At 37.4% G+C, this 26,522-nt stretch overlaps 1 protein-coding gene across 1 annotated transcript in view; it reads right to left on the reverse strand.

Annotated features, from left to right (window-relative positions):
* Positions 1-26,522, reverse strand: part of FMN2 (formin 2) — a 391,740-nt gene that overhangs the window by 183,637 nt on the left and 181,581 nt on the right. The gene's annotated exons all lie outside the window — the stretch shown is intronic.

The raw sequence follows: 26,522 nt of genomic DNA on the forward strand, positions 1-26,522 counted from the left end.
CCTGCAGACCCATAACAATAAGAGGGAACCTGGGATTTCCACCCAGCTCTACCTGTCTTTAAGGCACTTTTCTCCTGTTTCAAGCCCCTTTGCCATGTGCACAAGCCTCTTGAAGTACCAGAGCAACAAATATAGTACAAGAATTTCCTAACAAAAGAAAGGAAGAGGGACATAGAGGGAGCGAGAAAAAAGGGAAAGAGAAAATTTAGCAGTTATGTTTTTAAAAATTGGAAGCCTAATTCATTATTCATATCCACTTCTTTGTTAGATTATACTGATGCGATTTAGGATGATTCTAATTTTTAAGTAAAGCAAAATCAATTAAAAAAGTGAGACTAAAATGACCTAAATAAAACTTCCTTTTTTTCATCTAAACAATGAAAAAAATAAGTGGCATTAGAATGGCATTAGCTTATAGTTTAATAAAAATTATATTCAAGTAGGTTGTTTTTCAAAATTTCATATTTTATTTGAAAAAATGACAATACATGAAATAAAAAAGTTTAAATAAATACCACTATAATCATTACCCTAACTAAAACCAGAGTCATCCACAACCCCACCTCTATCATGTAAGCACAGAGAAAACATAGGTAGGTCTAAATTCTTTGGATTTAAAACAATACAAAATATTCTTTATATTCTATGGTGTTTTGACTTTTGACAGTTGAGTTAGTTTAGCTTGGCACTCTACCACTTCAAATTTCTTGGTAATCACATTTCTGTTGGCATCCAGTCTGCTCAGCCAACTTTTCTAAAATTTGGTTTTTACTAAGATATGATCAATATGATCAATATGTTCAACTTAGAAAGTGGAACAGACCATGGGACAAAGGCAGAAGGATCCCGACTCTGGGGTCAGGCATGCTGCAGAAATATTACAAGTATAAAACCATAATAGAAATATAACCTTATAATTATGTGATTAAAGTAATGCAATTTTAAGATAAAACAGAAAGTTTTAGTTGTATATCCAATATAAAACTTTATATTATACTCAATATACAATTTAACATTATATTTTTAACATTAAAAGAAATGGAAACTCTAGGGCTGGAGTGATAGCATAGTGGGTAGGGCATTTGCCTTACACGCGGCCAACCCAGGTTTGATTCCCAGCATCCCATATGGCCCCCCGAGCACTGCCAGGAGTAATTCCTGAGTGCAAAGCCAGGAGTAACCCCTGTGCATCACTGGGTGTGACCCCCCCACCAAAAAAAAAGGAAACTCGAAGGTTTAAATCAATAAATCAGAAAACTTTTGGAGTTGGATATTTCTAATCTATTCATGTAGATTCAACAGTAGACTGTGTGGACAATATGGTTATAGAAACAAATTAAGCCAGATTAAAAGTGTTTATAAAACCATGTGGCCAGAGAGAAGATAGTACAGCAGGTAAGGGACATGCCTTGCATGCAGTATACCAGGGTTTGATCCACAGCACAAAATATAATCCCTGGAGCCCCAGCAAGAGAAACCCCTGAGCACAAATCCAGGAGTAAGGGGTAAGATTAGTGAGGTATGGCCCAAAATACAAGAAGAAAACAAAACAAAACAGATCATGGGCAACGACATAGCTGAAGAAGTAAAGCGCATGTATAACATGCATGAAATCCTGAATTTTATCGCAAGCACCCCAAGCCCATCAAAGCACCACTGATGACATGGACCCCATATTTCAAAAAATAAAAGAAAAAAGAAAAAAGAAAAATCTATACCACCCAACTTTTTATTAATGATTCACTCAGAAGTCAAATAAAAGAAATTTTGGAATAAGATGTTATTTGTGGTTAGAAAAGTTTGCTTCTCCTAGCTTTTGAGTTTAGGGTATAAAGAACACAAATATACTCAAATATCCTCTGGAATTCTAACACTCCACTTTTACCTTCCCTCAAGTCTAGTATTCTATATTCTTCTATCCTATCTCTTAAAGGTAAAAGAGTAAACTCAGTGTTTTATATGAGTTATCAATTAACAAAGTCTGCGAGTGAATTAATGCCTCCTGGAATCTCCAGCTTATCTTACTACCCTTATGAAAATACCTTATTTCACTACACAGTGATTCAATCTGAAAGGAAGCCATGTGTTTCAGTCTATAAATTATTCTATCTAAGATCAAAAGTCAACTGGAGCCATCTATTTCTAAAAATCCAGAGAAGACCAAGAAACTAAAATGCAAAGAGATATGCAAAATACATGATGACAATTTTCTAAGGAAAGACAGACAAATCCCAGTGGCATAAAATCACAAACCTACACAAAGAAGTAAGCTACGGGAACTAAACAGTAAGTCAGTAAGTGACTCTTCTGAAGTTCCCTGAACACATTCTCACTGATACAACTAATCTAGTCATACCAATTATTAACTTTTTAGAAATCATCAAACAGAGGCCACCAGAAAGTAAATGAAAACAGAAAAGCTATACTATTCTACAAATCACTTTTTTTATTTTATAAAATAAAAGGTATAAGTATAACCTGAGAATCCAATATTAACGTGTTAATCTCTTTCCTGACTTTTCTCATTTGTCCAAAGGATCCTATTCTTCATAAACTGAGCTAGCCCAAAATCAGTACAGTTTGCTGAGGATATGAAAGGAGGAGGTCTTAAACTTTCTAAATGTTCTTCTATTAAAAACTAAGTGCAAAATAGAAAACAAAGAAAAATTAAACTTAAGCCCCAAATATTTAGTTTAGATATGAACTTCTTAAAAGTTTGATGGTTAGGAAACTTACTAATGCACCCATACAAGGTGTATTCTTACTCTACCAGGAGATATGGAGTATGCAGCTAAAAGCCTGACTAGATTCACTGAAACTGAACCTTCTCAGTTTCAAAACAAAACAAACACTGTCCTCCCGTTGTTCATCGATTTGCTCGAGTGGGCCCAGTAACGTTTCCATTGTGAGACTTCTTGTTACTGTGTTTGGCATATTGAATACTCTTGGTAGCTTGCCAGTCTCTCCGAGAGAGGCGGAGGAGTCCAACCCAGCTCAGCTGGGCTGGCTGCACACAAGGTAAACGCCCTACTGCTGTGCTATCACTCCAGCCCTCTCACTTTCAATCTAAGAAAATACATGATTCTAGAGATAGAAAAAGAAAAGCAATTTTTGGAAAAACCATTAAAAGCAAAACTCTTCTACCAATTGAAATAATAATGCAAAGAACTAAAGAATTAAGTGGGGGGGGGGGGGTGGAGAGACTAGAAACCTCAATAGAATCACATGCCTAACTTTCAAACAGGACTAAATTTCTAAAGCTTGAATCATAAATTCATATCCTTTATATCTATACCACTATAAGCACAAGCTAATACTATATCAAACAAAATTCTAGTAAGAGACTTTGTGTATAACTTTATAGATATTAATAACATGAAGTATTAGTTATAGACTAAAGAAAGAGACTATGTGTAAACATTTAGACAAAACTACTGAGTAGGTTATTTATTAAGTACAAAAACTTCTGCCATGCCAGAAGTTATATTTTAATATAACAGCTATTTAATATACAGTAAGGAGGATGGGAGTAAAAATGAATCATTAGTCTCTGAAAAGTTGACTTTTGCCAACTGAAGACAGAAGAATCTTAATCTTGTTTTACTGAACATATCCACCTTGTTTCCCTTTTCATTTTAAACTATAAATCAGAAAACTAGAAGCATTAAAGTGAATAATGTGAACTTGTAAAATGAATTTGTTAATATATAACAAGAAATAGTCAGAACACTAGCTACAGTTAGTAAAGAACAAATTATACCTGTACCCTCAAAAGGATCACAAGCAATATAGAAACTATGGTCCTCAGGTTTAACAAAATTTCCGAACTAATCATTAAAAATGCTAATACACATATCTCTCCTTTGCAATAACAGAATATTTGTCACATATCTTCTAGAGCATAGTTCATGCAATTATTGTCCAATATCACAGTTATGACAAGCATGTATATGTCTCCTTGTGGTATAAAAGAAATAGACATGCAAACCCGACTAGATTTGGGCTTTAAAAGATATAAATTGGCATCTTCACATATAATGCTCAAATGCACTCACCCTTCCAAGGACTCTTGCCCTTTCTTCTACAATGGGTTTTCCCTTTTCTGGAAGTTCGCTACACCCTTGAAATCTTCTCCGACACTTCTGCCCAGTGTGTAAAATTTCTTTGGCCCTTCTCACCTTTTTCTCCTCCTTTCAGGGGTCATCGGGAAGAAGGTAAGAATCATGGCGAGGGTAAGGGGGATGAGTGTCACCTGAAGAGGTTATTAATGCAAAAAAAATTCAATAATTTCTTCGAATTTTTTCTGCTTTTTTTTCCTGCTTTGTTTCCCTAGAAAAAAACAACATCTAAAGGATAGTCTAACTGGAGTGAATGAACAGAAAAGAATTGATTATCACAGCTATTATTGGTTAAAAATTACCTTCTCAATAAAAATTACCCAGGAAAAAATGAAATCTCTTACTATAGCACTTATATCTCTATTCACACCTTTATTATAAACCTAGAAAGCTAATATATGACCCAGACTTTAAAAAAACTACGATATGCACAGATTGACAATATCAGATATTACAGAGAGGTCAGGACTTAGTTCCCAAAAGGTATAGTACAGTGGGTAGGGTGTTGGCCTTTTACACAGATAAGCTGGTTCAATCCCCAAAACCACATATGGTCCCTGAAGCTCACCAGGAGTGATTCTTGAGCACAAAGTCAGGAGTAAACTCTACTGGGTATAGTGCCAAAACAAAAATAAATAAAATTAAAATTAAAGGTTCCCAGATCAATTGAACTGTTAGATTCAATTAGAAAGGAATAACATTCAATATTTCAGAAGACCTGTCTCTTCTGGTTCACATCATAAATGCAGTGTGCAGTGTAGCAGTGTCCTCCCATTGTTCATCAATTTGCATATCATAAATACATAGAAAAAAAAGGAACACAAAGTTCTGAGTTTACCTCAAATTAGTAGTTTGTCCCCACCTAAGATTAATACAGTTTTCAAAATTAGTAGTATATTTCAAACGTCAAGTTTTCTATGTACCTTAATATAAATCTTCATGTTAATTTCTTCAAACAATTCCCCTATTCTTAGTAAATAAATAAAGCAATTGCTGGGAATAAATTTTAATCAACTCGAGGAATAATTGATTCAGAGTATCAAGGATTCTATAACAAAAGCAATTGGGGAACTGAAAAATATAATAGCAAGTCACAGCAACAAATTTTTGCATTTTGAGGAAGGACTATATCACTGATATTGAAAAATATCAATGATGCTATACAATAATGAAATGGCAAAAGAGAAACAAATGAAAAAAAGAGAGTGTAAGATTCTTGATGGATAACAGCAAGATGAGTAATCTCTGAATCACAATAATAATGGAAGCAGAGAAAAAAGAGAAAGGGAAGAATGAGTCATGGAAGAAATAAGTGATTACTTCCAGTTTATGTAAAGAAGCTCTGCTCAGGTTCAAAGGTCCATAGAGTTTAAAAAAATAGACTCAAATAAAACAGCACCAAGGCATATAGTATTTAAAATAGCAAAAACAAAAGACAAAGACTACTTAGTAAAACCTCAACTACAAGGGAAGAAACAGAAACACAGTATATGTTCCATATGATATCAAACAAATAAGAAAAGAACGCAATTACATATTCAAAGTATTGAATAAGTAAAACGTTCAGCCTTGAGTCTACTAACATGAAAATCTTTAGATTTGAGGGAGGAATACAACTTTTTTTTCAGAAAGACAAGAAATGACAACGTGCAACAACTAAACCAACCCTGCAAAAAAAAAAAAAAACAACACTGACAGATCACTTGCAAAAAGAGGAACCTATACAATGGAATACTATGCAGCTGTTAGAAAAGATGAAGTCATAAAATTTGCTTATCAGTGAATAGACATGGAGAGTATCAAGCTAAGTGAAAATGAGTCAGAATGAGAGGGACAGAATTAGAATGACTGCTCACATTTATGGAATATAAAATAACATGATATGAAACTAACATCCAAGGGCAGTAGAGACAAGGCCCAGGGGGATTTGTTCCATGATTTAGAAGCCAGCCTCATCTGCTGGGGCATAAGGCAATTGCGATAGAGAAGGGACCACTAAGTCAATGATGGCTGGAGGTATTTTTCGTGATGGGAGATGTGTGCTGAAAGCAGAAAAGGGACCAAACATGATGGCCTCTCAGTATCTGTATTGCAAACCATAATGCCCCCAAATATAGAGAGTAAGAAGGAAAGTGTCTCCCACAGAAGCAGGGGGTGGGATGTGGTGGGAGTGGCAGGAGGGATACTGGGAATATTGGTGGTAGAAAATGTACACTGGTGGAGGGATGGGTGTCCGATCATTTTATGTATGAAAGTCAATCATGAAAGCTTTGTAACTGTATCTCACGCTTATTAAATGAAAAACTAAAATGTTTTTTTAAAAAATGATCAGGGGTGTGCTGCCACCAGCAGGTCAACCTGTACCCATTGGGTGTGCATCAGAGCCTGATGGTGCCTTCAGGCTTTCTGATACCCCAAAATTGCCACTGTGCTTCTGGACAGACCCCAACAACCTCACCAAGATTGTAACCGGTTGAAAAGTCAGGTATGTGGATTTTGTGACTAAAATCTCCAGTCTTTCTTGGGGTCAGGATCAGCTATCTCCCCCACTTCCTATACTTCTGAAAGCACAGACAGTTACCCCTACTCCCACAAACCAACTCCAGCACTACCATATAAGCTCTTCTACTGGCCTTGCTTCAAAATCCATAAATAAATTTCAAAAGAGATCAAAAGCTGCAGTTAATTTAGGATGTGTGGAGGCTGAACGGGCCAGGATAAATAAGAGGGGGGTGGGTCAGCCTGGTGCCCACGAAAGCAGAGCCCCCAGAAGCAGCTTGCTTCCACAGTCCAAAACTGTCTCCATGCCCCTGGCTGGTCTCAACCATATCAGGATGGATCTCACCAAGATATGATTTGCTCAAAATGTGGCTATGCAACTTTTGTGGCTGAAATCTCCAGTGTCAGAATGGGCTATCTCCCCACCAACAATCCTGTGCTTCTGGAAGCCTCAGCCGTCATGCCTACACTCCAAAGCTGCCACACAGTTAAATGGCTACTCCAGCCTTACCTTCCTGATAAAAGTACTGAATGCCCTGAACAAACACAATGACCTTTTGGTACCAATAATGTGAACCATAATGCACAAAAAGAGAGAGAGAGAAAGAATAAAAGTGCCTCCCATAGGCTGGGTCAGGAGTGTGGGGATGGTGAGAGGGAAATAGGGGACATTGGTTGTGGGAAATGTACACTGGGGAGGGGTAAATTTGTATGAACATTGTATGACTGAAACCCAATGATGAACAGCTTTGTATTTGTCTATCTCATGGATATTCAATAAAAAAATTAAAAAACAAACCAAAAAATATTGACCATTTGCAAAAATAACTAAGCACCTTCCCAAACACACACCAAAACAATAAATAAATAAAACAGTGGCAACACAGCCCTTTTAAATCAGTAATATCTCTAAACACCAATGAACAAAACTCTGCTATCAAATAGTATAGAGTAACTATATAGATCTGGAAAGAAAAACCATCTATTTGCTGCTTACAGGAGAAACACCTAAATTCGCAGGATAAAAAGAGTCTCACAGTGAAAACATGGGATACAATCATACAAGTCAATTTTGATAGAATGCTATATAGCATTCAAGATAAAGTTATGTAATTGAGACAGTGATGGACACTACTTACTGGTTAAGGTGATAATAGATCAAGAAATACTCTTATCAACATTTGTGCATGAAATAAAGGGTCAGCAAAGTACATAAGGTTTCTTCTCACAAACCTACAGAAACACACTGACAACAGCACAAAAGAAGGGGGAGACTCCAGCACCCAACTTTTGCCACTAAACATATCAGTCAGATGGAATATCAATAAAGTGATAAGAACTCTAAAAGTAGCGCTAAAAAAAAACTGGATTATTGGGCATATATGGGGTTTTCCATCCTCAAAAGGGTGCATACACATTCTTCTCTAGTGCATATAGACCATTCTCCAGGGTAGATCATGCATAACTATATAACTCATACATACATAAATTTACAAATATAAAATCATTAAAAGACCATCTCAGACCACAATGCCATGAAAGTAGAAACACATTCACACACACATACACACACACACACACACACACACACACACACACTTAAGATGGAAATTTTCCAACAACTAGAAAATGATCAAAAGCTTGCTTAAAAATTTATCAGAAAGCAAATCAAGGAAACAAATAAAAGATTACTTGAAAATGAGAAGGAAGATACAAGCTATCAGAATCTATGGCATATAGCAAAATTATGCAATTCACTGGAATTTGGATAAAATTGGAGGATATCATACTAAAGTAAAGCCAGAAGAAGCAGCTAACACAGAGTAATCTCACTTCTCTGTTGGATATAGAATAACTGGATAACAGAATGTAAGATATTAAATAGGAGGATAACTTGATCATCCTTGAACCCAGAATACAGAAAGGAGAACAGAGAAGGGGAAAAAATTGAGGTTTATAGCTAGAAGTAGATGAGAAGTAACTGGGTGGAGGGCAGTAATCATGGGTATCAGGTACATGGCTAGTATAAACAAGTGATACAGAAATATCTTTAAGCCACAGACTCAACAATACTTACCTCAAATGCACAGCAAACATCATATCCATCATATCCATCATATCCACTGAAAGCCTTCCCTCTAAGTTCAGGCCAATATAAAGTTGTCCTATCTGACCATTATTCAATAAATGATATGTCAAACTATAATTATTTATAAATAATACCATATTTATAAAACCTTAAAGAGTACAAAGAAACCCACCTAGATAAAATGAACTTGTAAAGTAGAAAAATAATAAGGTACAAAATCAACAAGCACTCATAATATTTTGATATATAAAAATAGAACAGAACAGAGAAAAGTTTTTTTAAAAATTCAATTCACATTTACACCTAAAAAAATCAAGTATCTGAGAATCAGCTTTTAAAAAGAGATGAAATTCTTACAAGAAAAAAAAACCTCTAACTACTCCTAAAAGAAATAAAAGTGATAGCGGCCTGTAGTTTTTTTTCTTTCTTTTTTTTTTTTTTATGGTGTCTTTGTTTGCTTTTGGTACTAGGAAGTACCTCATAGAAATTGTTTGGGAGAGTGTCTTTTTCTCCAATTTCCTGGAAAAGCTTGAGGAGAACAGACAGTAGGTCCTCTTTAAATATTTGGAAGAATTTGCTACTGAATACAGCTGGACCTGGACTTTTGTTTTTGGATAAACTTTTGATTACAATTTCAATTTCCTTGATAGTGATAGGTCTATTCAGGTATTCCAAATCTTCTTGGTTCAGTTTTGGGAGATTATAGGAATCCAGGAATTTAACCATTTCTTCTAAGTTCTCTTGTTTCATGGCAGATAGCCTTTCGAAGTAGTCTCTGATGATCTCCTGAATTTCTTTGGTTTCTGTTGTGATGTTCCCCCTTTCATTTCTGATTTGGTTTATTAGGGTTCTCTCTTTCTCTTTGTGAGTCTTGCTAGTGGTTTGTCAATCTTCTTTATTTTCTCAAAGAACCAATTCTTAGTTTCACTGATCTTTTGGATTGTTTTTTGGTTTTCCATGTCATTAATTTCTGCTCTAAGTTTTGTTACTTCTTTCCTTCTGCCAGTTTTAAGCTCTTTTTGAGGTCCTTTCTTAAGATCTTGAGCTGTGAAGTCAAGTTATTTATGTAGGCCCTTTCTTCCTTCCTGAGAAACACTTGCAGCACTATGAATTTTCTCAATATGGCTTTAGCTGCATCCCATAGATTCTGGTAACTCGTGTCTTCATTCTCATTTATTTCCAGATGTCTTTTAATTTATTCCTTGATTTCCTTCCTGACCCACTCATTATTCAACAATGAATTTTTTGATTTCCAGGTGTTTGATTTGGTTCTCCACATCTGTGTGTGATTGACTTCTATCTACAGTACATTGTGGTCTGAAAAGATAATTGATACAATTTCCATCTTCCTGATTCTATTGAGGCAAGTTTTGTGACCTAGCACATGGTGTATTTTGAAGAACGTTCCATGTGCAGTGGAAAAGAATGTGTATTCTTTATTTTGGGAATGTAGAGTCCCGTACTGATTTACTATCCCTCTCTCTTCTATTTATTCCTTCAAAGTCAGTGTTTCCTTGTTGAGTTTTGTTCTTGTTGATCTATCTAGAGGCGATAGAGTGGTGTTGAAGTCTCCAACTACTACTGGGTTGCTAGCAATGTCCTCCTTAAAATCTGTTAGCAGTTGTTTTAAGTATTTAGCTGGTTCCTCATTAGGTGCATATACATTTAGGAGTGTGATTTCCTCCTGCTGTATATATGCCTTGATTAATAAAAAATGGCCTTCACTGTCCCTGCTAATCTTTTTCAATCTGATATCTATGTTGTTGGATACCACCCCAGTTTTTTGAGAGAGTTGTTTGCTTGCGGGATTGTTTTCTGTCCTTTGACTTTGAGTTTGTGTTTACTCTCACTATTCAGATGTGTTTCTTGTAAGCAGAAGAATGTTGGGTTCAGTTTCTGAATCCATTTTTCCACTCTGTGTCTCTTAATTGGTGAATTTAGACCATTGACATTGAGAGAGATTATTGTCATGCAGTTTTGTGCCATCTTTCTGGAAGTGTTTGTTGCAACTGTAGGGTTTTTTTGATCCTCAATAAAATATTATCAAATAGAAACCAACAAATTATCAAAAATATCATACACCATGACCAAGTGGGATTCATCCCAGGGATGCAAAGATGGTTTAACATTTGGAAATCAATCAACAAAATCCATCATATCAACAAAAGAAAAGATAAAAATCATATGATCATATCAATAGATGCAGAGAAAGCATTTAACAAGATCCAGCACCTGTTTATGATTAAAAACTCACCCAATTGGACACTGAAGGAACTTTCCTCAATATAGGCAAAGCCATGGCAAGCATCATCTTCAATGGGGAAAAACTAAGAGCCTTCCCCCTAAGATAAGGGACACGACAAGGATGCCCACTCTCACCACTTCTGTTCAATATCATACTGGAAGTACTTGCAATAGTGGTTAGGGAAGAAAAAGATATTAAGGGCATCCATATAGGAAAGGAAGAAATCAAACTCTCACTATTTGCGGATTATATGATACTATACTTAGAGAACCCTAAGGCCTGCTCCAAGAAACTCCTAGAAATTATAGACTTGTATAGTAAAGTTACAGGTTATAAAATCAATACCCAAAAGTTCATGGCTTTTCCTATATGCAAATGATGAGAGAGAAGAAAGTGACATGAAAAAAGTAATCCCGCTTATGATCATAACTCAGAAAATCAAGTACCTCATAATAAGCTTAACTAAGGAGCTAAAGAACCTGTACAAAGAAAACTACAAAATGGTGCTTCAGGAGATAAAAGAGGACACAAGGAAATGGAAACATATCTCCTGCTCATGGATTGGGAGAATTAGCATTGTCAAAATGGCAATACTCCCCAAATTGTACATATTCAATGTAATCCCTATAAAAATACCCATGATTGAGATGCAGATCAAAACAACAATGAGATATCATCTCACACCACAGAGACTGGCCCACATCCAAAAGAACAAAAGCAACCAGTGTTGGCGTGGATGTGGCGAGAAAGGGACCCTCCTTCACTGCTGGTGGGAATGCCGACTGGTTCAGCCCTTTTGCATTCCTGGAAGCACACAGCCACATTTGTGGCCACACAATCTCTTATTGTCTGGTTCTCATTCTTAGAGAACCCTGCAGTCTACTGAGAGTATCCTGCCCACACGGCAGAGTCTGGCAAGCTCCCTGTGGTGTATTCGTGCCAAAACCCAGTAACAATGATGGGTCTCATTCCCCTGACCCTAAAAGAGCCTTCAATGTGGCACTTGCTGAAATCTCAGGGCTTGAATGAATAGAGATGTTACTGGTGCCTGCTCGAGGAAGTCAATGAAAAACGGGATTACAGTGATTATATATATATATATATATATATATATATATCTTACACATTAAGTGATACAGTGATTATATATATATATATACAGTGATTATATATATATACAGTGATTATATATATATATACAGTGATTATATATATATATATCTTACACATTAAGTCTATCTAGATTCAAATCTCTGCATGGTGATTCTATCCACTGAGCCTTTAAAAAGATTTTTAATTATACTCTCAGGGCCCATCCACAATAACAATAAAAAAAACAATAACATATCATGTATTCTATTTTAGGTTGTCGGGGGGCACACCTGGTGATGCTCAGGGTTTACTCCTGGTGCTAAGCTCTGAGATTACTGCTGGTGGTGCTCAGGGAATTGTATGGTGTGTCAGGAATTGAACCGGTGTCAGCTATGCGCAAGAAAAAGACCCTACCCAACATACAATGGCTCCAGACCCAGAATACATATTCCTTAATGTCATCAAAAGCCAAAAATAGAAATTTGTCCTTCATAATTTAATGATCTCTTATCTATAAAACAAGATTGTTCATAAGTCTTGGTCACCTGCTAGTTCTTCAGTCTCATGGAAGAGATAAACAGGTCCACACACAGGAGCAGGAGACACATGACCAGAGATGAACACAGGTAAGTCCAGGCAGGAATGTTGACTGTGTTGAAAGCCATTTCCCCACATTCAGCCACCCTTATTTTGAGGGGGATGAGAAGGTTGGTGGAGGAGGACTTAATAACCATTAGTATTCAGGTTCCAAACTAGGTAGAAAGTGATATCCAAGCAAGGGTCAAGTAGAAAGCAAGGCGGGAACACAGGACTTGGATAGCGAGGCCATTGCCAGAGACAAAATGCTAGACCTGTGTGGGGAGGGGTCTGGAGAGGCGTGTAGAGGGCTAGCCAGTCTAGAGGAGTGGATGGGGTTCAATAGATGGTGCACCATACTTAGGAGACCTCGAAATTCTCACTGCTCTTGTCATTGCAGCACAGCTGAATCACTGACACCCATAGCTTTCACTTTGACACATGATTTATGATCTCTGTCATGGGCTAATCCAACCACTTTGTGAGTTTCATGGCTGGCATGAAGAAAGGGTAGAGCATGGACATCCCCTGCAACAACATGGTGATCTCCAATTTATTCTTTGTCTTCTGTAGTCAAAGAGGGTCATCTCTTCACCATAAGACCCTAAGTGATCCCACAATGACTGTTCTTGGCTACTGTACATATTGGTAACAAGGTGCAGCAAGGGGCTAGGAAAAGTCAAAAAATGGAAGAGCTCGGGTTTCGATTATACACTAAAAATTTTTTTAAAAAAGTTCTCAGCACAAGAAAAGAATTTAACTATATGTAGTGACATACATTAACTAGACTTACTTTCTAAATTATTTTTACAATGTACACAAATACTGAATCATTGTGTTATATACCAGAAATCAATAGTATATTATATGTGAACCTTAATTATATTTTATAATGATATTTCAGTATATCCTACAATAAATGATACCTTGTTTTGCTCGAGGTAAAGGTAAAGGCCCTCCCATTGATCGTCAATTTGCTCGAGCGGGCCCAGTAATGTCTCCATTGGAGACTTTGTTGTTACTGTGTCTGGCATATCGAATACTCTCGGTAGCTTGCCGGGCTCTCCGAGAGGGGCGGAGGAATCGAACTCGGGTCGGCCATGTTGGCCGCGTGTAAGGCGAACTCCCTACCCGCTGTGCCTTGTTTTAGTTTATGAAAAAAATGGAAGAGCTAAATTGAGGGAAACATTATAGTAGGAGTCAAGCTGCTGGAGCCCCTGAAGCACTTTGCACAAGTCCAGACTGACAAAGCCAACCACGGCTGCTGAACAACCAGTTTGATCTTGTGGGGGTCTGCAGTTGTCAGCCCAGAGGTGCAGACACAATGAAATCCATATGGAAATTTCTACCATCATCCTTCTTAAAGTCAATGGAATTCATCTTGAAACCAGGCAGCTCCTTTGGACTGGGCAGTATAGCCTTAAATTCCTCTTGATGATGGTCATTGACAGAGGTATTTGATCTTGATACTGGACTTGGAGGTGATCCCAGGAACACTTTCCTTCTGTGAGGGGCTCCTAGTCCTCAGTAAGACACTTAAGGGAATCAAACTACAGCCACTGCATGATGATCATAAACTTCCCAGAGTTGACCTTCATGACCTCCTGGGCATTTAAGGCTCCAGTGAAAGTGTTTTTAAGGTCTAGATTCCTGCAGCCACATAGGACAACTTCCATCTGAGATCTTTAACCAGGTTATCCTGGTGGACCCCTTCTGTGTTTCCAGAATCCATAACCTGTGCTAGGTCAACCTATGTCACATCGTCCTCACTGTGGGAGTCAAGGTGGCTGTCATGCTGAATATAGAACTGTGCAAGGACTGAAAGCCAATGTGCAGTAAGGAAGAGGGAGAATACTTAGCAAAAATCATCATCACAAAATTGGGTTCTGCCACTGACGCCAGCTAACTTTAGCTGATATTCCTGCATACTTTGACTTGACTGATGTAAGTCAAGATCAGTGGAGAAAGTGTTACAGATGCTTAAAATATAGAAATCTAAGACTTTGATCTCGCGGGCAGATTTCTGTTCACCATAATTAACTCCTGCACTTCTGAAAAAGAAGAAAAGTCACCATGCTCCAGCTTATGTCAGGCCTCATTGAGGCAGATAACCTCACCAGTTTGGGGACCACGACCAATTGGGCCAGGGGCTACTATGGGACCATGTGGTGCCAGAAGAGACACCTAAGTTCCAGCCACCTAAATACATATGAAGTTATCATAGACTGTGGTATTAATTTTTCATTTCCCTTAATGTCAATTAAGTTTAACAATCTTTCAATGTATTTCTTTAAAAGTTTAGTAGATTTTACCAATGAATTTACCAATCTGGGATTGAACTTCTCTTCACAGGAAGTTTTGCTTTTTAAAAATTCATTATTCTAATTAATACATTTCTATAAATCTAGTCAGGTATAAAATTTCTTTGTAGTTTATTAAGAATTAATTAATCTCATCTAAGGTATGAAATATATTAGATAGTAGCAATCACAGTATCCCTTTGTTATACTCATATATCATTTGGATTCTTTGTAATTCTTATTTAGTCTTGTCAAAGGTTAAAGGTTTATCTGTTTTGTAAATGTCAAAGAACCAAATTTTGACTTTACAGTTTTATTTTTCTATTCTTTTTTCATGTGTTGTTCTTTAGTTTTTAACCATACCCTTGCGGTTCTCAAGACTTAATCCTGATTCTTTACTCAGGCATCTCTCATAGCAGGCATGAGGTACAATATGGTTTGCCAGGGATCCAACCCAATCCAATTTGTCTTGACTGTGTACAAGACAAATGCTCTATTCATGTACTACAGCGTAAACCCCCTGCACACGTAATTTTTATATGGTACAAATATGCTATGATCATTAGCTTATATAATTTTATTGATTTAAGCTAATTGAGAGACAATAACAGAGAAAAATAGAGACAAATAGCCTGTTATATTAAGTTTTTATTTCTTGTTCTCATTTCCTTCTGTATGTTTGTTTGTGCCATTTTCTATTCTGCTATTATTCTCAAATATATAATTCTGTATGTCATGTGTGAAATAATTTATTTCGGGTACAGCCCGCCCCCAAGGGCTCGGGTCCCTCTCTGGGCACGCGCAGCTAGAAACAGCCCCTAGACAGCCGGTTTTCAACCCCTGATCTGCGTGGGATGGGCACAGAGGCCCAGCTCTGGGCAACAAAGCTGAACGGCTCCAATTCCAACAGGTACAGCCCGCCCCCAAGGGCTCGGGTCCCTCTCTGGGCACGCGCAGCTAGAAACAGCCCCTAGACAGCCGGTTTTCAACCCCTGATCTGCGTGGGACGGGCACAGAGGCCCAGCTCTGGGCAACAAAGCCGAACGGCTCCAATTCCAACAGGTACAGCCCGCCCCCAAGGGCTCGGGTCCCTCTCTGGGCACGCGCAGCTAGAAACAGCCCCTAGACAGCCGGTTTTCAACCCCTGATCTGCGTGGGACGGGCACAGAGGCCCAGCTCTGGGCAACAAAGCCGAACGGCTCCAATTCCAACAGGTACAGCCCGCCCCCAAGGGCTTGGGTCCCTCTCTGGGCACGCGCAGCTAGAAACAGCCCCTAGACAGCCGGTTTTCAACCCCTGATCTGCGTGGGACGGGCACAGAGGCCCAGCTCTGGGCAACAAAGCTGAACGGCTCCAATTCCAACAGGTACAGCCCGCCCCCAAGGGCTCGGGTCCCTCTCTGGGCACGCGCAGCTAGAAACAGCCCCTAGACAGCCGGTTTTCAACCCCTGATCTGCGTGGGACGGGCACAGAGGCCCAGCTCTGGGCAACAAAGCTGAACGGCTCCAATTCCAACAGGTACAGCCCGCCCCCAAGGGCTCGGGTCCCTCTCTGGGCACGCGCAGCTAGAAACAGCCCCTAGACAGCCGGTTTTCAACCCCTGATCTGCGTGGGACGGGCACAGAGGCCCAGCTCTGGGCAACAAAGCTGAACGGCTCCAATTCCAAACAGGAGACTTTCCCAACTCCTCGCCTAGTGCCAGGGACTCTTTCCGGAGCCGTGGCTGCTAACGCGGCCGCGAAATATTTTCCCACTACATATGCCATAGGAACCATAAGCTAACTTCTTAGATGGAAACTTCTCTATTTTAGCTTAGCCACTAGAAACACAGTAGCCAATAACTCATAAGCCTATCTTAACTCACACTGCATATCAAAGCAGAATAGTAACAGTGAACGTGAAGGACTAAACCACACCTCTCACAATGGTAAAGCAACGCAAAAGCCCACCAAACTTTCATATTGAAGAGTCTAGCCCAGATGACACCAACAGTACTGTAGTGTTAGACAACCTCTCTGACAAGGAATTCAGAAGGGAGCTACTTAGGATGCTTAGGGAATTAAAAGAAACAATGGAAACCAATGCCAATAGAAGACAAGAGGATCTGAACGCAGAAATGAGGAAAATGCAATCAGAAATGTCAGACCTGAAAAATCTCGTAGGCGAATTGAAAAGCTCAGTGGAAGGCCTCAGCAGCAGAGTAACAGCTGCTGAGAACAGAATCAGTGAGCTCGAAGATGAAGTTCAGAGACTCTCCAGAAAAGAGCAGAAAATGGAAAAGAGACTCACAATTCGGGAACAGATGGCAAGAGAAGATCGTGATGAAGCCAAGAGGGGTAACATAAGAATTATTGGAGTCCCAGAGGGACAGGAAGAAAACCTCGATGAAGAAGAAACTGTCAAAGAAATCATTGCTACAACATTTCCAGAGCTGAAGAACACTTGTGACCACATTCAGGAGGCCCGAAGGGTACCAGCTAGAAGAAATCCAAATAAAAATACCCCAAGACACATTCTGATCAAAATGACAAAAACCTTAGACAGAGACAAAATTCTGAAAGCAGCAAGATCGAAGAAAGAAATCTCTTACAAAGGAGCATCCTTAAAATTCACAGCTGATTTTTCTGATGAAACCCTCATGGCCCGAAAACAGTGGTGGGACATAGTAAAAAAACTCAATGAAATAAATGCCTCCCCAAAAATACTTTTCCCAGCAAGACTCTCATTCATAATAGAAGGAACAACACACAGTTTCACAGACAAACAACAGCTCAGGAACTTCATAGACTCAAAACCATGGTTACAAGAACAACTAAATGGGCTACTTTAAGGCAAGAAAGGCCCCTCAAATACACCAAATTTTAACAGAACAATGGGACAAAATCCCATAACAATAATCTCTCTCAATGTCAATGGGCTAAACGCACCAATTAAAAGACATAGAGTGGCAGGATGGATTAGAAAATTGAACCCAACATTCTGTTGCCTGCAAGAAACGCATCTCAATAGTCAAAGCAAACACAGACTCAGAGTCAAAGGCTGGAAAACAATCCTACAGGCAAACAGCTCCCATAAAAAAGCTGGGGTAGCCATCCTTATATCAGACCACATCGATTTCAGAGTGAGGAAGGTCATAAGAGACAGTGAAGGCCATTTCTTATTGATCAAAGGATCTGTACAACAGGAAGAACTTACAATAATAAATGTATATGCACCTAATGAGAGACCAGCAAAGTACTTAAAACAGCTACTCATAGATTTGGAAAAAGACATCAATAGCAACACAATACTAGTGGGAGACTTCAACACTGCTTTGTCACCTCTTGATAGATCAACCAGACTCAAGCTTAGCAAGGACATACTTCATTTGAGGGAAACAATGGAAGAAAGGGACTTAGTAGATATATACAGGACACTTCATCCACAAAAAGCTGAATACACATTCTTCTCAAGCGTACATGGAACATTCTCCAAGATAGACCACATGCTGAGCCACAAAACATGCCTCCATAAAATTAAGAAGGTAGAGATTGTATCAACAATCTTCTCAGACCATAATGCGCTGAAATTAGAAGTAAATCACACACAAAAACAGAAAACTAAATCAAACACCTGGAAATTAAACAGTGCACTATTGAACAACGAGTGGATTAGACAGGAAATCAAAGAGGAAATCAAAAGATTCCTAGAAACGAATGAAAATGAGAACACGAGTTACCAAAACTTATGGGACACAGCAAAGGCTGTGTTAAGAGGAAAGTTTATAGCTCTACAAGCATTCCTCAGGAAGGAGGAGCGAGCACACATAAGTAACCTAACCTCACAGCTTAAGAGCTTGGAGAAGGACCAAAAAAAGGAGCACAACCCGAACAGGAGAAAGGAAATAATAAAACTCAGAGCAGAGATTAACGAGATGGAAACCCAAAAAACAATCCGAAAGATCAATGAAACCAAAAGCTGGTTCTTCGAGAAAATTAACAAGATCGATAAGCCTCTAGCAAAACTCACAAAGAAAGGGAGAGAGAAAACCCTAATAAACCGAATCAGAAATGAAAAGGGGGTCATTACAACAGAAACCACAGAAATTCAGAGGATCCTCAGGGAGTACTTTGAAAAGCTTTATGCCACGGAACATCAAAACCTCGAGGAAATGGATAAATTCCTAGACTCCTACAGACTCCCAAGGCTGAACCAAGAAGACCTGGAATACCTGAACAGACCTATCACCATCAAGGAAATTGAAATGGTAATAAAAAGTCTCCCCAAGCACAAAAGTCCTGGCCCGGATGGATTCACTAGTGAATTCTTCCAAATCTTTAAAGAGGACTTACTCCCGATGCTCTTTAAGCTTTTCCACGAAATTGAAATATCAAAAACACTTCCGAACAGTTTCTACGAAGCAAATATCACACTGATACCAAAAGCAGACAGAGATACCACAAAGAAAGAGAATTACAGGCCGATATCCCTGATGAACACAGATGCAAAGATCCTCAACAAACTACTAGCAAATAGAATCCAACTACTCATCAAAAAGATCATACACCATGACCAAGTAGGATTCATCCCAGGGATGCAAGGATGGTTTAACATTCGGAAATCAATCAACATAATCCACCATATCAACAAAAGAAAAGATAAAAAGCATATGATCATATCAATAGATGCAGAGAAAGCATTTGATAAGATCCAGCACCCCTTTATGATGAAAACCCTAGCCAAAATGGGTATAGAGGGGACCTTCCTCAACATAATTAAAGCCATCTACCACAAGCCTACAGCAAGCATCATCCTCAATGGGGAAAAACTGAGAGCCTTCCCTCTAAGATCAGGGACGAGACAGGGATGCCCACTCTCTCCACTGCTGTTCAATATAGTACTGGAAGTACTTGCAATAGCGATTAGGCAGGAAAAAGATATTAAGGGCATTCAGGTAGGAAAGGAAGAAATCAAGCTCTCACTATTCGCAGATGATATGATACTCTACTTAGAGAACCCAATAACTTCCACCAAAAAACTCCTAGAAACAATAGACTCGTATAGTAAAGTTGCAGGTTATAAAATCAATACCCAAAAGTCCATGGCTTTCCTATACGCAAACAGTGAGAGAGAAGAAAGCAACATGAAAAAAACAATCCCGTTCACAATTGTGCCCCAGAAAATCAAGTACCTAGGAATCAGCTTAACTAAGGAAGTAAAGGACCTGTACAAAGAAAACTACAAAACGCTACTTCAGGAAATAAAAGAGGACATGAGGAAATGGAAAGATATCCCCTGCTCATGGGTCGGGAGACTTAACATTGTCAAAATGGCAATACTACCAAAAGCATTGTATAAATTCAATGCAATCCCTATAAGGATACCCATGACATTCTTCAAGGAAATGGAGCAAACACTCCTGAAATTTATATGGAACAATAAGCCCCCACGAATAGCTAAAGCAATTCTTGGGAAAAAGAAAATGGGAGGAATCAACCTCCCGAACTTCAAACTGTACTACAAAGCAGTAATAATTAAAACAGCATGGTACTGGAACAAAGGCAGAACTGCAGACCAATGGAACAGGGTTGAATACACTGACATCTCTCCTCAATCATATGCTCATCTAATCTTTGATAAAGGTGCAAGTAATGTGAAGTGGAGTAAGGAAAGCCTCTTTAATAAATTGTGTTGGCATCACTGGACGGCTACATGCAAAAAAATAGGCTCAGAACTCTGCCTAACACCTTGTACAAAAATAAGATCAAAATGGATTAAAGACCTCAACATCAGACCAGAAACCATAAGGTACATTGAAGATAAAGTTGGCAAAACCCTCCATGACATTGAAGCTAATGGTATCTTCAAAGATGCCACGCCACTGGCCGAGCAAGTGAAAACAGAGATAGATAAATGGGACTATCTTAAACTAAGAAGCTTCTGCACCTCCAAAGAAACAGTGACCAAAATACAAAGACAGTCTACAGAATGGGAAAGGATATTCGCCGAATACACATCTGACAAGGGGTGGATATCCAGGATATACAAAATACTGGGTAAACTCCACAAGAAGAAAACATCCAACCCCATCCAAAAATGGGGCAATGAAATGAACAGAAACTTTCTCAAAGAAGAAATCCGAATGGCAAAAAAGCACATGAGAAAATGCTCTACATCATTAATCATCAGGGAGATGCAGATCAAAACCACAATGAGATACCATCTCACACCTCAGAGACTAGCCCACATTCAAAAGAACAAAAGCAACCGATGCTGGCGTGGATGTGGCGAGAAAGGGACACTCCTTCACTGTTGGTGGGAATGTCCACTGGTTCAGCCCTTCTGGAAAACAGTATGGACGATTCTCAAAAAATTAGAAATTGAGCTCCCATTTGACCCAGCAATACCACTCCTGGGAATATATCCCAGAGAGGCAAAAATGTATAGTCGAAGTGACATCTGCACTTGTTTGTTCATTGCAGCACTCTTTACAATAGCCAGAAACTGGAAGAAACCTGAGTGCCCAAGAACAGATGACTGGTTAAAGAAACTTTGGTACATCTACACAATGGAGTACTATGTAGCTCTTAGAAAAGATGAAGTCATGAAATTTACATACAAGTGGTACAATATGGAAAATATCATGCTAAGCGAAATGAGTCAGAAAGAGAGGGATAGACATAGAAAGATTGCATTCATCTGGGGGATATAAAGTAACAAAGTAAGAGATTAATACCCAAGAATAGCTGAGATCAGCACCAGGAGGATTACTCCATAACTTAGAGGCCAGCCGGGTATCCTAGAGGAAAGGGCAGTTCAGATAGAGAAGGGAGCACCAAATAAAGGATGTTTGGAGGATCCTCCCAGGAGGGGAGATGCATGTCAAAAGTAGACTATGGACTGAACATGTTTGCCACTCAATGCCTCTTTTGCAGACCACAACACCCAAAAGGAGAGAGAGAACACAGGGGACTGCCCTGCCACAGAGACAGGGGGGATGGGGGGATGGGGGTGGGAGGGATATTATCCATGGTGGTGGAAAATGGGCACTGGTGGAGGGATGGGTATCTGATCATTGTATAATTGAAACCAAAGCACAAAAAATTGTAAATCTACAACTTTAAAAAAAAATAAAATACAATAAAGGGAAAAAAAAAAAAAGAAATAATTTATTTCATGCAGCCATCTTTAAAGACATACAAGAGAATAAAGGAAAAGTTATATTTTAAGTGTAAATGTGTATATTTATATGTATGATATGTGTATCATTTCAGATAACTGTCTAAAATTATATGTATATAATTTGAGATAAATTACTTTTAGTCCAAAAACATTTCCCTTAGCATGTTTTAAAAGGTATATCATTAGCAGTAAATTCTCTTCTTTTTTATTTATGTGATGATGTCTTCATTTCAGTTTCATTTTTAGCCACAGTTTTGTGAAAAAGATCACACAACATAATCAAGTGGGAAATATTCTAAGGATGCAAAAATAGTTCAATATCCACAGATAAATTAATGGAACATGCAGCATGAACAAAAGGAAATACTAAACACTTAAGATCATGTTAATTATTTACACAAAATACTTTGAGAACAATCATTTGTGCTAAACACTGTCAATAAAGAATCTTACCTCAACATTGTAAAAATCACATGCAACTAACTCACAGTTAAAATCACAAGCAGTGATGAAAACTTAAGCATTTTCTTTTAGAAGACGTAAAAGACAAGGATGCTCACTATATCCACAACTATTCAGCATATTACTGAAAGTCCTAGCTACAATAATAGTCAAGAAAAATAAAGGAGATCAAATTTTAAAAATAGAAGCTGCCACTAGTTGCAGAAGAGAATAAAATACATAGAAAACCCTGAAGATTACATAGCAAAAATACTTTAGAAACAATAAACTAAGTAAAGGAACAATCTAAAATCAACACCAAAAAACCTGTTTCACTTTAATATGCAAGTTATGAATTAGAAAACAGAAATAATTTTAATCCCATTTATAAATTCTTCTCAAAATATCAAATATCTAGAATAAATGTAACAAAAATGGTGAAAGATATACATTGAAAATTGTCACTATTAGAAGAAGTAGAAGACAGACAGAAATGGGAAACTATTCCATATTTACAGATTAAAGATATTAACAATGTTAAAATAACTGCTATGTTTAAAATATTATAAAAAAAATCATGTAATCCTGAGAAATAATAAAGCAGGTAAGGCTCTTGATTCCAGTACCATATATAATTCCTCAAAATCCATTAGGAGTGATCAATGAACACAGAGCCAGTAGTAAGCCCTAAGTGCAGCTAGGTGTGGACACAAAATAAAACAAGTAATATTCCATGCAGTCCCCTATTAAAATTCTATGGTATTCATCAAGGACATAGGGAAAGTTACTTCCAAAATCTGTATGGAACCATGAAACTCCTCAAATAGCCCCCCAAAAAATCCTCAGAAAATAAAAGTATTAAATTTAATGACTTTAAACTATAAGATAATGCTATTATAATCAAAACAGTATGGTACAAACATAAAAGATTTATAAAATGTAAAAGCATAAAAGAGAAGTAAATAGTGCTGGAAAAATTGTTAGCCATATAAAAAATGAAATTGAAAGTGTGGTACTGGCATAAAAGCTTTAAAAAAGTGAAAAAGATGGCATAAAAGGAAAGTACCTACAGCAAATGCTGCAAAAAAAACTAATTAGCTGCATGCAAAAAAAGTGAAATTGGACCCTGTATCTCATACTCATACATAAGTCAATTCAAAATGGAATTTTCCATGAATTGGAGGGAACTTGAAGATATCACAATGAATGAAGTCAGTCTGAAGAAAAAGTATAAAGAATGATCTCAGTTATATGTGGGACTTAGAGATACATAGTAAGGCAGCGACAAAGAGACAAAGGCAATCCAGTGATGGATGTGGTACTGGAATTCTGTACACAAAAAATCACCATTAACAATATTATAAACCATAGTACCTCATTCACTAATAAAAACCACGTGAAAAATGGATTAAATATACCAATATTAGACCATAATATAATCCATAAAATACATCAAGAAAAACAGAGGTAAAAACGCCCCATGATATTAAATTAGAAACGTCTTCTAATTTGACTCCACTGGCAATGAAAACTAAAGCAAAAATAAACAAACAATACTAAATGAACTAAAAGTATCTGCAAAAGAAATCATGCCTACTCTAAAATATGTCCTACTGAATGGGCTGGAGCAATAGCACAGCAGGTAGAGCATTTGCCTTGCATGTGGCCAACCTGGCCGATCCAGGTTCTATTCCTCCGCCCCTCTCAGAGAGCCCTGCAAGCTACCAAGAGTATCTTGCTGGGACAGCAGCACCTGGCAAATTACCCGTGGCGTATTTGATATGCCAAACACAGTAACAATAGACACAGTGGAGAAGTTACTGGTCTCGCCTCAGCAAATCGATGAGAGGGAGGGAGAATAGTGACAGGACAGTGACAGTGACTTAATGGAAGAAAATATTTATACTACATACATCTTGCAGAAGACTTATATCCAAGATTTGTAAAACATTCGTAAAACACCATAATCAAAATAAATTCAATCAAAAAATGGGGAGAAGAGCTTTTGAGATAGTTTCTTAAAGAAAATATATATAGATGGCTAGCAAGCATATGAAAAAGTGCTCAACATGACTGATTATCAGTGAAATACAGTCAATACAACAGTCAGTTATCACTTCATGCTGGTGAGAATGCTTTACTTCAAAAAGTCCAGGAAAAAACAGTGCTGGTAGGAATAGAGTTAAAAAAAAAATTACCCTTTCACTGTTGGCTGAATTGTCAGTTTATTTAGCCTTTACAGAAAATAGTATGAAGATATCTCAAAAACTTAAATGTAGATTATAATTGCATAAATTTCACTCCTTGATATCTATCCCATAGAGATACATATTAATAATTAATTAATATGAATTCAGAAAGATATGTACATTCCTATGTTCACTGCATTGCTATTTATGATAGCTAAGATCTGGAAACAATACAAATGTCCAGTGACAAATGAGTGAATATATGCAAAATGGAATGCCTTAGAAATGATATATTGCCTTGGCTTAAAACCTGAATGGAATTATAGGAAATCATTAAACAAAGAAAATGGGAGAACAAATACAGGATGATCTATGTAGGGTATAAAATAAGGGAATAAAGAGCATTCAGTGAACACACTTGTAATTTGGTAGATTTCTGGCATTTTTGTAGTGAGTATGGTGCAGTTACTTTGTGCAACAAACGCATAAATATAAACACTATTCTGAGAGTTTTGTTTTTGTTTTATTGGGTTGGGGGGGGGGGTACACCCAGCAGAGAAAAAAGTAACGAACTGAACACCTCACCAAGAAAACTATATCCAGATCAATTATCACTCAGATTTGTAGGAACAAAACAGCTTCAAGGACAGGCAACAGCTTAGGGAATTCAAAGCCTAAAATCAGTTGTGTAACAAGCATTAACAAAGATTCTTTAAGAACAGAACAAACTTCCCAATACAAGGCATAGAATAGAGCACTCACTAATGGTGGATGTGGTTGCCTTCTTAATCTAAAGAAAGGTATGCTTACTCCTAGCTTGCTCAGGCATTTTAAAAATTTTCAACAATTAAATGACATGCAATTTATATATTGTTTCAGTTCTGATGAATTTGTTTTTGACATCCAGAGACTTTTACTGCAATCTTTTTATTATTAATACAAACACATAAGCAGTAACAATAATAGAATATTTCTGATATAAAACAATATTCCTTTTCTAGAATATAACACACCTATTTCATAGGCCTATTCAGAGTACACCATTTAAATGTTCTTAATCTTCCTCACTCTATTAAATTTTACCTTTGTGGATTCTGCTACTTGATGGAAAATTTATAATAGTACAATATTCTTTAAAGCTTTATTTATGACAAAGAAGACATGATAGTTAGGTCAATAATATTCAAGTAAAAATAATATTTATGCAATATATTTTAGATACCAAAGCTGAAAACTTAGCTACGTAAATGAGAATAGGAAGCACACTATATTGTATGAAATTATTTTAAATTCTTAATTTACATAGGTTAATATCATTACTAGTAATCAATCATTACAAATTGACTTTTATTGATTTATTTTCAGATAATTCCACTTGCCATCACTTTAACGTTTGTTGGAGAAATTAACAGGAAATAAAATTGTTACAGTCTGTCAATGGGGCAGGCTAGGGAGTGAGAAAGAACCTAGAGACACTGGTGAAGGGAAAGAAACATTGGTGATATGATTTGTGTTAGAATATTGTATGTCTGAAACTACTCTATTTATGATCAACTTTGTAATTCATGGTGTCTTAATAAAAACTTAAAGGAAAACATTTAAAAACAAAAAATTACAAACAAATCTAGTCATTTTTTATGTTCAAAAAATGAAACTATTGGCTGAAAAGAAAAAATGTTTTGTAACTTATAAGATTTAATTGCTTCCACTAAAAACTTTCAGTATTCTACAGAAAAGTTTATTTACATTCTACTAATTCAACTAAGTCTGCCATTACTAAAGTTTCCTTGTAAATAATCAATTGTTTTTCTC

This window comes from Sorex fumeus, unplaced genomic scaffold (genome assembly GCF_029834395.1).
Source record: "Sorex fumeus unplaced genomic scaffold, SorFum_2.1 ptg000007l, whole genome shotgun sequence".
NCBI lineage: Eukaryota > Metazoa > Chordata > Mammalia > Eulipotyphla > Soricidae > Sorex > Sorex fumeus.